The sequence below is a fragment of the Talpa occidentalis genome, unplaced genomic scaffold (genome assembly GCF_014898055.3).
Source record: "Talpa occidentalis isolate TD23 unplaced genomic scaffold, MPIMG_talOcc4v2.1 talOcc4.16, whole genome shotgun sequence".
Classification (NCBI taxonomy): Eukaryota; Metazoa; Chordata; class Mammalia; order Eulipotyphla; family Talpidae; genus Talpa; species Talpa occidentalis.
In genome coordinates, this window is record NW_023601653.1 from 12,430,716 (window position 1) to 12,444,607 (window position 13,892).

A 13,892-nucleotide genomic window follows, 5' to 3' on the forward strand; every position below is an offset into this window, starting at 1 on the left:
TTCTTGCTCGTACTTTCCTGATCAAACACACAGCAGCAACACCATGTGCTCTCTGGGGCAGAGCAAGGTTTCAGCAATTGTGGGGCGGGGGATGAATGGCAACATCTGCTTTGTGAAGACACTTGAAAAGTAATCTTCTAATCGCTTAGGGAAAACATCTGGTTTGCACATCCCAGACCACCAGTGGTGTGGTAAGTGGAGAAAGATTGGGGAACTGATGAGGAGGGAGGCAGAGTGGAGGCAGAGAGGGAGCTGTGTGCTAGAGAGGAATGATCTGGGCTTGGGGAGAGTGGTGTGATCCTTCTAGTGAGACCACTCACTTGGGGACTTGCATGCAAAGACCTGCAAGGACCACAGGCAGAGGGAATGTTCACCCACTGGGCTCACTTAGCACTTGGAAAACTATCCTGAACCTTCAGTCTTAAAAATGCTGAAATACCACGTGGTGATGACTATCCTGAGTGAAAGAAAAACATTTCTAAAAAGGCCTCGCTTTTAGGTGTGTGAGGACAGAGAAGAAAAGAACCAGGCCAATTTTTGAGATGACTAGACCCAGCTCCTTGAACATTGCATGTTTCTGACACATTAGCCTCCCTCTCCAGTCAACACATTAATTTGAGATATTCAACTTGAAATACTTAAGGTGGATTCGAACATCACAGGTTCTCTTCAATGTGTCTCCCAATAAGTATATTATTGAAATTCTTTTTTATTAAGTGTTTTTTTGTTTTGTTTTGTTTGTTGATTTTTAGGACTGAGCAAGTCTCTGAAGCTAACTAAGAAAATTAACTTTCAGTTATTAGGAATTGCATAGGGTTTTTCAACTTTCAAAATTAGGATTAGGTTTTCTGACTTTAATTCGTTATTCTTTCTATAAGTCCATGTTTTCTTTGCTATGTGAAGGGCAAAAAAAAAAAGGAAAAGTCCTGTCTTTTTGGAAGCTAAAATGGCCAACCAGGGAGCAGTTAGAGAAATATTGCAAGCTAAGTCTGGAACAAAGTGTTTGCTTCAAACTACACGATCATTGAACTCTGGACAAACAGATCAGTGGAAAGAATAGAGGGGAAAGAAAGGCTCTTCTTGGGGAAAGGAACTGCTTCAAGGGGACAGGACTGGCCTTTCCTCCATCTGACTGAGCCCCAGATCACATACTTTGCTCACGTGTCTCCTTTCTGGAACTCCCATGCACCCCTATGCACCCGGGGCTGTTGTCCTTGCAAAAAGTAAAGGTTACAAAAGAAAACCCTGGGGCCAGTGAAAAGCATTGAGGTAGTTTCATGGTATCATGTGATCACTGGGTCAAGAATCCGTCTTGTGTTCTTTTTCTTCCCAGGTTATTGAGCTATAATGATAAATACAATAGTGTAAGTTTAAGACATACGATGTGTTTTGATTCATTTATAAATTACAAGGTAATTACCACCACTGTATTAGCTCACCTCAATCCCATTATAGTGTGTGTGTGTGTGTGTGTGTGTGTGTGTGTGTGTGTGTGTGTATAGAACATTTAGGATATCCTCTCTGAACAACATTCAAACATATGGAACTGTAGGCTCCCATTATAACCACTGTCAGCATAATCACCAAGTGGTATATTAGATCCCTAAACTTGGTCATCGTATAACTGGGACTTAGTATTCTTTGAGTCACATCTCATTCCCCCCACCCCCACCCCTATGAAGCACCCTCTCCTCAGTTTCTCTGAGTTTGTCTGTTTCTTTACCTCTTCGTAACAACTTTCTTAGGCGGGTATTATCTCCCTCATTTTGTGGAAGAAAAAACTGCAACCTGAAAAGGTCACACATTTGTGAGCAGTAAAGGAAAGCTGGAAGAGATTTAACCTCCTCATGTCACAGATGCTCTGTATGATGAAAGTTCATAACAGGTCAGCCCTGGTGGAGTTCACTGCCTGTGGCTTATTATTACAGAAATGAATCACATCACCTTATGTCATCCACATGTTACCCTGTTTCTCTACTCAACATTTTACATTTGACAAATAAGGTTAAAATGAACCAACAAAGGACAGCGGAAGCAAACAAATCCCAAAGGGTAGCAAGGAATGCATCTGAAACTGATTAGGCATTGCTGTATTCATTGCAGCTGGTGTTACAGATAGTGAGGAATGGAGGAATCTAGAATCAGAACCATCACTGGAGGAGTGAGGAAGGATTGGAGAATAGGCTGGGAGGGAGCTCAATTCCACATGCAGAACAGCACTCTGAAGGAATGGCAACAGCAATAGGTGATGTGTCAGTAAAGCCACGGGCATCAGACAGGTCCAAGGCAAAGCACAGCATGTCCTGACCCATGGAAGGAATATATTGAAAGGGAATGTTGGGAACAGGCAAACATGCATACTTGAACTTGCTTGACTAAAGGATGGGACTTCTGCCTAGGCATGCACAGCTTCAAAGGGGACACATTTGGAGCAGGAAAGAAGAATTAGCACAGAACAGGCCATGCCAAGAAGCCAGGAACACAGGCAGAGGCAGCTGGCACCTGGAGAGCAGAGTCCCACCCACCACAGACAATGATTCCAATACTTGGGAGGCGATTGGCAACAAGCAAGGCCTGCAACATGTCTAGGTCAGCAAGAGAGAGACTCAGACATGGAACAAGATAGGAATTCAATTCCCAGGAGGACAGTGTGAGACCAGTTCTTCTCCTGAATGTAACCCATTCTTAAAAACATCTTGGATAGATAGTGGGAGGCTATAGACCCTGATTTTAAAAGATAACACAATAATAATAATGATGCATTTGTGTTCTTCTTTGGACCCCAAATAATATCCCAAGAGGTTACAAAGCAACCCAATTGCAATTTATTAAGGATTTCTGCACAAATAAGCTGATAGTATTGTATTTCAATAACTTTTTGCTCATATATTTAAAAAGTACATAGAGGAGGACAAAATTAATATTAACATAATTTTTACATATTCTCTCAATAAACTTTATAGCTTCCAATTTTTCTTCCAATGAATGACTTTCCATATCAACTCAGGAGCATCAACTCAATGGCTTTCCCATTTTCCGAAGAGACACCATCACAGGATGCACAGGATGTCAAAATAATGAAATACGATTTTATTAGAACAGCTGGATTACAGCAACACATCATACCTGCCCTTTCACCTGTAGTCATAGGTGATTTAATCTATTTTGCTGGCAAATACATGGTTTTGTGTTTCTGGGTTTTGTTTTTGTTTTTGTTTTGTTTTGGTAAGGATTTGAGTAATGAGAGTTTGGATGGTGATAAACACTGTACTAAGGAGAAGCACATCTTGGTAACAGTAGTAATGAATAAAGATGTGACTTGCAATTTTTGAATTCTTTTTAAGTGCCACACACATTAAAAACAGTAAAACCTTGTTTCCATAACTTGGTTATTATAAATAGTGCTGCAGAGAAGATAAGAGAGCAGATATCCCTTTGAATTAGCTGGAGTTTTTTTTTTTTTTTTCCTTTCCATTTTGGGGTAGACACCAAGGAGTGGAATTGATGGCTCATATGGTAGACCTATTTCTAATATTTTGAGACACTTCCATACCATTTCCATAAGGTTTGGAACAGTTTTCATTCCCACCAACAGCACAGGAGGGTTCCTTTTCTCCCATATCCTCTGTAATACTAGGTGTTTCTGTTCTTTTTTATATGGGCCATCTTGCAGGTGTGAAGTGGTATCTCACTGTGATTTTGATTTACATTTCCCTGATGGTGATGATGAACATTTTTTCATGTGCTTGTTGGCCATTTATATACCTGGTTACTTTAAAAAAGTCACTCCTTAACATCGGATATCTGACAGTCATCAGAACACTCAGCTCTGGAGATGGGAAGTATGAACAATAAATGGAAAAGTCTCCGATCCTCCTGTTGCTGATTTGTACTTTCTGGTACAGATCTCAGGCCCATGCTCCCATAGATGACACCATCAGTCTGTGTCTTGTGTATTCCCTCTGTCCTCCTTCCTGTTCCTCCAGAGTGAAGGTGAAAGGATGGAAATCACTTCCACAAATGTGGTCAGATGCTGGAAATCCTTGGGTTATAAGAGAATATTTGGTTATTTTCTTCATATGAGAATGATTGAAGAAATTATCTTATACTTTTTCATTGACTCATTGAAAGTATGTTCATGGTGTGAGTTTTTTTAATCAAAAATTTTAAAATTAAAATCCATAGATTCTGAGGATCCTAAAATAAATCTGTGAGTATCAGAAAGATTTTTTTCTTCCCATAAAAAAGACACCAGCAGACTATGGATGGCCCATAGGCTAAATGTGATTCACCACATGCTTTTATAAATTCTGTTTTATTGGATATCAGCCATATCCATTGGCCAATGTATGGTCTTCAGTTATTTCCCTGCTTTAAAGATAATCACAAAAGAGAATGTATATTACACAAAGTCTAAAATCTTTACTATTTAACACTTACTGTAAAATTAACCAACTCCTGCCTTCAGAAGATGCTTTTCATCACTGAAGTAACACTGATCTTAGGCATCAAGTGCTTATTAACTAATTGGTATGGACATAGGTGGTTTGGTGAGGGGATGAATAGAACATGTGCATATGTAGAAGAGCAAAAAAACATGACCACAAAATTAAAATTAAAAATGAAATGTAAAAAAAAAAAAAAACCACTAATTGGAGTTAAGAGTTGTGTGGAAGAGTCTGATATTTAATGCACAGGCTTTGGAACCTACAGATGTTGTTTCACATCCAGTCTCTGCCATTTCTTAGCCATCTGACCTCTGTTTGCCCACCTGCATAATGGAGTCAATAAAATATCTACTTCATAATTACTCATCTTGGTCAAGTTTGGATATTTGGGGATTGATTCCTGGGCAAACAACCTAAGTGCCCAAGGACAGATGAGTAGATTAGGAAGATGAGATAAATATATATAGTGGAATAATACTCTGCTATAAAAAAAGATGAGCTCTTGCCATTTGTGACAAGATGAACGGAACTGAAGATTATGCTAAGTGAAATAAGTCAGAAAGAGAAAGACAAATACACATGGTAACACTCCAAAAACCTTCCTTAATTCATCCAATTTCTTTAATCCCTTTAGAACTCTAGCAAAACTAGGTTTGCTCAGGGCATACAATTTCCTCCTGCAAAAAAAAAATTTCTGTGGCCCTTCATAGATTCCTCAGGGATGCCTTCTCAAGAGCAATAAAATGCTCTGATAACAGGTATCAGATATGTAACCAGTCAATCATTTTGCTCAGAGTACTACTGGTGGCAGCCACCACCCAAATTGTCTTGTTTTCAAAATTTATTCCCCAGTACTCCCTAGTACTTTGTGTGTATGTGAACATGTGCATATGAGTGAATGTTTTAATTGTCACTTGATAATACCATTAATTTTTGATCTTTAAAGATCAAAACACAAAGATGAACTTTGTGTGCTCTAAGTAGTTCAATAACAGCTCAAGAGTTAATTACTCATGGCCCCCAAAGACACACAAAAAAGTAAATAAACAAAAAGATCACTGCTTGCTTTAGTTTTAAAGGGTTTCTAAATTTTGTCTGGTCTAGCTTGCCTCTTATCTAATGTGGCATTTACAAGGCACCTAGTACTCTGGTACTCCAGGCACTCAGACAAGACTATTATATTCCTTCTCTTCCATGCCAAAGAAGCTGTATATCTACTACTAGTTTGGAAAGACACATACACTACAATGGACTCTTTACATACAGGAATAGACTTACATACTATTTCTGATCCTTGTGTTAGAAGGGGCTCCCACATCTTTGACGTGAACAAAGGTGATAATGAAATCAAACCAACTTTTCATCTCCTATCAAATTCCATGATTAGAGTTGATATGAACACTTGATGTTCCTTATCATTGAGAAGGTTATTCTTAGATTCATCAGCTTTTTAAAGGCATACTTATCGGCACGTGTTTGTTTATAGATATCATATTGCTTTTAATACTGTTGCTTTATAGTAAAGTTTGAAGTCAGATAACATGATACCTCCATTTTTCTCTTTTTTCCCTAGGGTTGCATTTGCAATTCAAGGCCTTTGTGGTATTATATGAATTTCAATATTTATGTTCAGTTTCATTGAAAAGTATTTCTGGGATTTTGATGGGGATTACATTAAATTAGTACATTATTATAAGCAAGATAATAACCTTGATTATATTTATTCTCCACATCCATCCACAATATTCATGCATAATCTTTTACAATGCTTAGCATTGACCTGACTTCAAAGTCTTACAACTAAATAGCTCTCTTTACTCTTCTATTTTGTGCTCTAGTCATTAATTGTTTTACATTAACATAAATTGAAAATCCTATCAAATAATGTCAGACATTTTCCTTTTGACAAACAGAATTTTAAAGAATTTAAAGATGAGAAATAAGTCGTATATTTATCCAATTATCTACTATTTTTGTTGTACTTTGTTCACCCCTGAAATTTCAAGCTTCAGGTATAATTTTCTTTCAGCCTGAAGAACTTACTAGAATTTGTTGTAAAATAGATCTGCTGGTAAAAAATTCTCTCATTTTCCTCTCATTTGAGAAAGTTTTTATTTTGTTTTCATTCCTGAAGGATATTTTGGCTGGATAACAATTTCTGGATTGTAGTTCTTTTCTTTCAGCATATTAAAATTGTTCTACTGCTCTTTATATTCTCCGATTTCTGTTGAAAATTTCATAGTTACTTGAATTGTTCTCCTAACTTTTGTGTTTTAAATCCAATGAATTCTGAGATGGTTTATTACACAAAAGTAGATAACTAGGGGCCTCCCTGGTGGCCTAGGGGTTAAATCTCAGTGCTGCCACCACTATGGCCTGAGTTCAATCCCGGCCACATATGGCACAGCAGACCTCTCCTGTATTGCTCGCTGCTCCCCTCAGCAGTGTATTTCAGTAAGTCTGCCTGTTCTGCTTCTCTGTCTCTGATGAATCCTCTCACTTCCTGCACCTCACCTCTGGCCTGCACCCCAGTTCTTCTACACATAAATAAATCTTTTTAAAAAAAGAGTATGTAACTAAAAGAATCTCCAACTCTATATTCTGATCTCACTGAACTGCACTTATTTCTTTAAAAGCCATTCACTCTTTTGAGATTTTGCATATTGTTTTCTCTTCATGGGGCCCACATATTCTCTTTCTCTCTTTCTTTCTCTCTCTCTCTCTCTCTCTCTCTCTCTCTCACACACACACACACACACACACATACACACACACACACACACACACACACACACACTGTTGCACTATCCCAAATGTGCCATATTAACCCCCTCACCTTTCAGGTTTTGGGTTAACTGAAAAATTTTAATTTCCTTGAACTCCCTGCTCTATAACTCTAAATCAAGGGTCCCTATTACACATTCTAGCAACACAAACCAAACTTTTCATCACATAGATTTTAACAGGATGAAACATGTGTTGAACACTTACTACATACTAGGCCTTTTTCTAAATGCTTTGCATGAATCTATGAAACAACCCTGTTATTGCCTCTATTTTTCCACAAATAAAACTGAAGGACAAAATGATTAATTTACATTACTTGTTCCATAATCACAGAGTAGTGTTAGTCAGTGGCTGAGCCAGAATTTGACCCAGACTGTGTGACTTTAGAGCCATGTCCATAGACACTATTTTAAGCTTCTGCCAACTTATCCCCACTGTATTATAATAACCTTTATACAGTTCTATTTAGCCAACAGGAGTCTACACTTTCTAAAAGGAAAAGAGAAGAAGCTTGTTTACTTATTACTATTTTGCTTATTTTTGATATCCTTAATCCTTAGTCTAATCCATGATACATAGATGGCATCAATAAATAATTATTGATTGCATGGAATCAAGACATTGAATTTTATTTCTTATGCTGTGTGTATGTTACATCTACACTATGAGATTTTAGAGGTCAGGAACTTTCCTTTTCCATCTATTTATCTCTAGACTGAGAAAACAGAAATATGTTAGATTCTCAATAAGTCTCAATAAATACTTCATGAATGCATGATTGTTGAGTAAAGATAAAATATGCAATGCAGAAGGTTTACACATATCATGGATCAAGAAAAGTTTCATAGGCCCTATTTAAATAAGACAGGAACTCAAAATCAGTGAAACATAAATAAAAATACACCAGAAAATAAAGATCAGGACTTGTGGGATCACTCCTCTATCAAAAGTTATAAAACTCTCTAGTAATCCAAAAGTGAGAAATAAAGTAAGGATTAACATTTTTTTGCAATTAAATTACCACATTAAAATTAATAATATACAATCATATAACAACGGCACAATGAAATAGCATTAGCTTTATCATGCTTGTAAAAATTTAAGATGATATATTTTTTATAAATAGCCATTAAAAATATTTATACAATGGAAATTCTATTCTCTTTTGTAGGAATTGGTTGCTAAATAAATAATTAGAAATATGGGGGAAAAATTTAGGTCCTGTTAGTTCAATTGATAACAGAAGTTAGAACCAACCAAAATTATATAGCCATTATATTTTTGTTTAAAAGTACATGGAGGCATGTTTACCATATATTTGCAAAAAAAAAAAAAAAAAAAGCCTGAGAGAAAATATTGCACAATAGCAATAGTGATTAACTCTGGGTGATGGAATTATGAGTGATTTGAATTTTCATTTTTATACTTCTCTGTATTTTTCAATTTTTGAACCATTGGCATGTATTTTTCTTTAATCAGATGAAAACAATAAATGTTACTGAAAAACTGCAAACTAAGTTTGCAGCTGACCACAAGGCCCATCATAAATAAACAAGCTGGAGTGAGCCGTTTCAGGAAAACAGACATAATAACTGACAGGGTGGTGGGAAAGCATGCAAGCCAAAGGCCCTTCTCCTTCAGTAAAGATTATGTTGCTAAAGACACCCTGGGAAAGCTGTGCAAGCACCAAGGAACACAGGGATCCAAGAGGAGTTGGAAGGAGAACATATAGGTTTACATCTGCCTATTAAATATGTGTTGGAGGAAACTTTAAAGCAAATAAATCCCAGTTCACCAGTAGTCTAAGTGAACTGCCAATCCCCAACCAGAGCCAATTCAAGCTTTGGATCCTTGATTTGAAGGCGCTTAGTGAGAAGGGAATTGGAGACCAAAAACTTAATTCTTAGGCCACATCACTTCATGTGCACTTTGCTTGGAAAGTCCACACGGAGGGAATGCTTGGGTGATAGTTTCAGGCTGTTCCCCTTCCTCCCAATGCCCTGCTTGTGTCTTGTCACCAGATATATAGAAGATCGTGTAGAAGCTCTCTCTAGCTCTCTCTGACTTGGCCTTTAAATTGCCCTTCAGGAAAATAACAAAATTCCATATATCAAAGTCCCATGCATTAAGAAATGCCAGGATTTCATGTCTTCTTAAGTATGTAAATCTTACTATGTCATGGACATACTTCTTCGTAGCTGTATTGTAAGAACAATGTCAACATTTTAGACACTAGACATTTAGACCTTTTTACTTTCCCTTGGTGCCAAATATGTTTCTGGGCAATACTTTATCCAAGTGCTAGATGGTCAATAAATACTGGTTGATAGATTGATTAATAGTGTTCCATTTTCCACAGATAAGATGGCAAATGCATTTATTGCATTGGAGTTGCCATTTTCCTCCTCCAACACCATCAGTGGACATCAATGTCCATTTGCAGCACTTTCTCTGAAATGCAGAAGTGACTTCATTCAGTTTCCAAAACAGTGTTTCAAGTAGATGCTACCAATATATCGGCATACAAACAAGCATTATTCAAGATAAAGTCTAAATTTCTTAGACCCAATGATCTGACCAATATCTCCCATCACAGGACCACTGCCTACCTGTCCATACCCAAGCAATAACCACAGTTATTTGCTTCTCAGTCCCCAAGTTAAATCATTCTTTCTGTTCTGTACTTGGCAATTTGTTTTTATTTCTGCTGCAGTGTGTACTTAATTCAGCCTTGTAGTCTTAATCTTAACTATACTAACACTATTCTTTGAGAATCAGAATTACTTTAACATCAAAAGTGTTCATAGATTTCCTCGATCTAGACAGACAGGGACTAAATGGTTTAAGCATACCTGCAACTCCAGTACCCAACAGAGTGCCTATCTTCACGTTAGGTGTGTAGCAAATATTTATTAAAAGAAGAAAGAATAGCTAGTTAAAAAGTGTATAATAACCTACAACTGTTATGTTAAGCTAACTAGTCTTTTCTCATGAATTTGCCATTAATAAACTACATCAACTACTACATATCTTTTAAAGAAAAGCAATCAGATTTGAAATGATAAATTTTCTCTCTTGGGGTGCTTCTGGTTAGTAAAATATGGAAGAGTTAAATGCATCTATGTCTTTCAGAGATTTCTAATATCCAAAGACTTCGAAGACAATAAAACAGACTAAAAAACTTAGACTGAGCAAAATTTCAATTTTCTTTAATGATGCAGAAGTCACTTCATGGCCAAAAAACACTCTAGGCCATCATTTTCCATCAATTTCTCTTCCCAGCAATAATTGTTAATAAAAGTTTCTGGTAGTTACACACCAAATTAACAAACTGTTCCTGCCTTTGGAACCCATGTGTGCACAAACCTTGCCAGCCCCAGACTGAATCAAGTATTTCTTGATTCTACTGCTTTTAGAGTTTCCCCAGTGGAGTATTTCAAAATCTAATTGCATATGGGGAAACGTCAGTTGGTTTCCAACATGGCCAGTTACTACACCTACCTCAGGCTGAAAAGATGCCATTGACATTGCATTAACCGATTGACAGTTTACATTGCTTAGCAACCCCAGCATCTACTTTTTGTGATTATGTGTGATTTTAAGTCACTGAACTTCTCTCTTGCATTGTTCTCTTACTTTCTTAATTTTTAAATTCTTTATCATTGCTATTAGAATTATCATAATAAATGATAATAAATCATAATTTAATAGAATAATGATAGTATAGGTCTCGCAATATTATTGCAAGGGTTATAAATATTGAAAATATTTGTTGGATAATAGCTGCTCATATAGAATGCAACTATCATATTATTGTGATGTTTATTGTCTGCCCAACATTGCCTAAAACTTTTGACCAAAAGGCATCATCTTCTGTCCTCTCAAGACCTCTACTTTATTCATTCAATTTATTTTGCCTTTATTTTGCATGCCTACCATGCTCAGATCTCTGAATTGGGCATCAGGAAAAAAAAGATAAAAGAGATTTGGTATGGCAGGGACAAGCTGAGATATGCCAGGCTTAGGGGGGACTTAGTTTGGAAATGACACCTGTCTAGGATCACCTGGGTAAGACAGGGGACAAAAGGGTGTCGTGTCCTGGAGAAGAATGATGAACATTTACTGGGAAAAGGAAATTTTTGATAAAAAGAATACTTAAAAACAGATGTGTAAGAAAGAGTATGACTGTCTGGAGAGAATGGGAACTTCAGATGCTTTGGAACTGCTAGAATATAAAGTACAAAGTAAGGAGTGGTAAGAAATAATACAGGAGTAGGAAGCAGGGTCTCGATCATAGATGAACTTAAACACTGAAGACTTGAAAGCAGACACTCGAATCATAGAAGTGGCGCCTCCCATTCATCATTGTCAGAATTCCCCTTCCCTTTAGCAAGGTTTTCAGGAAGATAGAAGGTGTAATCATGACAGTTTAGTTAAGGCAAGGGACCTAGAAAACAGTTTGCTTCTGAGTCAATAAGTGCTAGCAGTTAGTCTTTGAGAGTGGACTGAATTTGGGTTAAAACTGTCAAGAATGGAGGGTTCCAGAAATGTTCATTTGAGCTGCACTGCCTCCTTTTTATGTAATTAAACCTAAAAGTTGGTCGAATAAATAGGTATGTGTAGGTCATGAATTTCTAGATCTTTGGAGAAGTCCAAAATAGATACCTTGCTTCATGGGAACTGTGTGAAGGCCTGACCTTAGTCTACCCTTCTCAATTTTACTCAGAAGCCATTAGTGTTTCCCCTGGGAGTAGGACATGGTCAGTGGAAAGCCAGGGCTCTACGCTTACAGCTAACAAGGGTGTTAAGCTCACAGGTGCCTCCCAGGTCTGTGACCCATGGCTTGCAGCCTTGTATTCCAAGAAGTTCAGTATTCCTACAGTTCAGCCAACATTGGACCTAAATATCCCAAGATCAGCAAATAAATCCTGTACTGTGGCCAAAGCAACAGCAGCTGCTTCTGAGAATATAATGGGGTAAAGAAGGGACACAGAATGCTTTGCTAAGTTCTTTCTACAGGAAACTAGGATAAAAATGAATTGTAACTCCAGTGCTGGGGTTTTTATAGTTAATATACCTTAGCAAAAGCTATATACATTCTATGTTTGCACAAAGTAATGTGGAGAAAAGAAGATGGATCTAGATGATTTCAGTTCAAAGAAATTTGAACACATGCATTCACCTAAAATATTGAAATAATTGAAACATCATTTATTGTTTGAACCATTTAACATTATCCACTTCACTGAACTGTATAGACATAGTTCCAAGTTATAATCATCAAAAAATGCTGATCTGAGAAAAAAGCTTGACATTTAAGGGGAGGAATGGACCTTCTTGAAGTAGTCTAAGGTTTTTTTTTAAAAAAAGAACTACAGAAACATCAACAGGAAAGGATGATACGAAATGTTTTTAACTTTACTGTCATTCTTGAATATTTACAGATCCCTCTCCCATCTCATGAAGAAGAATGCTCCCTCAAATTCAAAGCAGACTACCTGAATGATCACAGTTAAATCCCACTTAATCTGGAAGAATGTGAGCAATATGCTGGCCAGGCCATCAATAATGAATTCGGTCACTTGGGTCTTGAGGAAGAAAGTCATCCAAAATCGAACAAGGAGGCAGTCTTTGAAAGTAGCCATGATGGAGCCAGTCACTGTGCGCTGAGGATCTCAGAAGCATTTCTCTAGAAGAAGCCAAAGCCACAAATGCATTTGAATTTTTTGACGAGCAGATAATGCAACAACCAAGAGACATCAGCTAAAAGACTTATATATAAGGCTAGAAGCCAGGACATTAACCATTCGTCTCCTCCTTCTCAGTGTCTCCGGTCATTCATCCATCCCGACATCTAATAATACTTCAAAGCATCAGGAACAGGCATCATCAGGCAAGGAGGCAGGGGGTGGGGGAGTTGGGCTAACAAGATGGTCCAAATTATCTGTTCTCTTTTCTACTTCAGCTGCCCCAATCACATACACACACATCCAAACAGACATACACACCAACATTCTTTTGAAATTTGTTAATAGATTATACCTAAGTCTAACTCTATTTATATTTTTTCTTATATCACCCATAATTATAGGGACTGAGATTGGGCTTTCACGTGCTGGGCAGCTGTGCAGTTATCTTCACACCAAATCCCAATGCTAACAAAATTAACATCTTCAATTTGTTTCCTTTGGTTCATTTCTCCAACCATGGGGGAAGTTCCTGGAAGGCAGATACTGAGGTCTATCTACCCGTTGCTAATCTCCTCCATAGCAAACTACTGGCTATCCTGTAGGCTCAGTGAAAATCATCCGTGATTTGATAGGTACACATAGAAACATGGTTGTTTATGACATGACCTGACCATACAAATTAATTTAGAAAGACAAAGCATTTTACAATGTCTTTTGCAATTAGAAAGTGGGCATTTGGGCCTCCTCTGGAGGCACAGCAGTTGAGCACTGGGCTGCGAAGCTGCCCGCAGCCTCTGCAGCATTGGTTCAATCCCTGGCCACCGGCAAGGGTCCCATATGGTGCGCAGACCTCTCCTGCCGCTCCCGCTGCTCCCCTCAGCAGTGTATTTCATCAGTCTGCCTGTTCTGTTCCCTGCTCTGGCTCTGGTGAATTCTCTCACCCTCCCGTGCTTCTGACTGTACCCAG

The 13,892-nt window shown here is 37.7% G+C and overlaps 1 long non-coding RNA gene across 2 annotated transcripts in view; it reads right to left on the minus strand.

The window, feature by feature from the left end:
• Window positions 1-3,057: 3,057 nt before the first annotated feature.
• The window catches only part of LOC119248257 (uncharacterized), a 45,220-nt gene continuing 34,385 nt past the window's right edge, over window positions 3,058-13,892 (minus strand). The window contains exons 3-4 of one of the 2 annotated variants that reach the window (XR_008552155.1): window positions 12,734-12,924; window positions 3,058-4,042 (exon numbers count right to left, since the gene is read on the minus strand). This is a non-coding gene — a long non-coding RNA (uncharacterized LOC119248257). Of the gene's footprint in view, window positions 4,043-12,461; window positions 12,925-13,892 lie in introns of those variants that run through there. The other variant, XR_008552154.1, reaches the window with a different exon arrangement.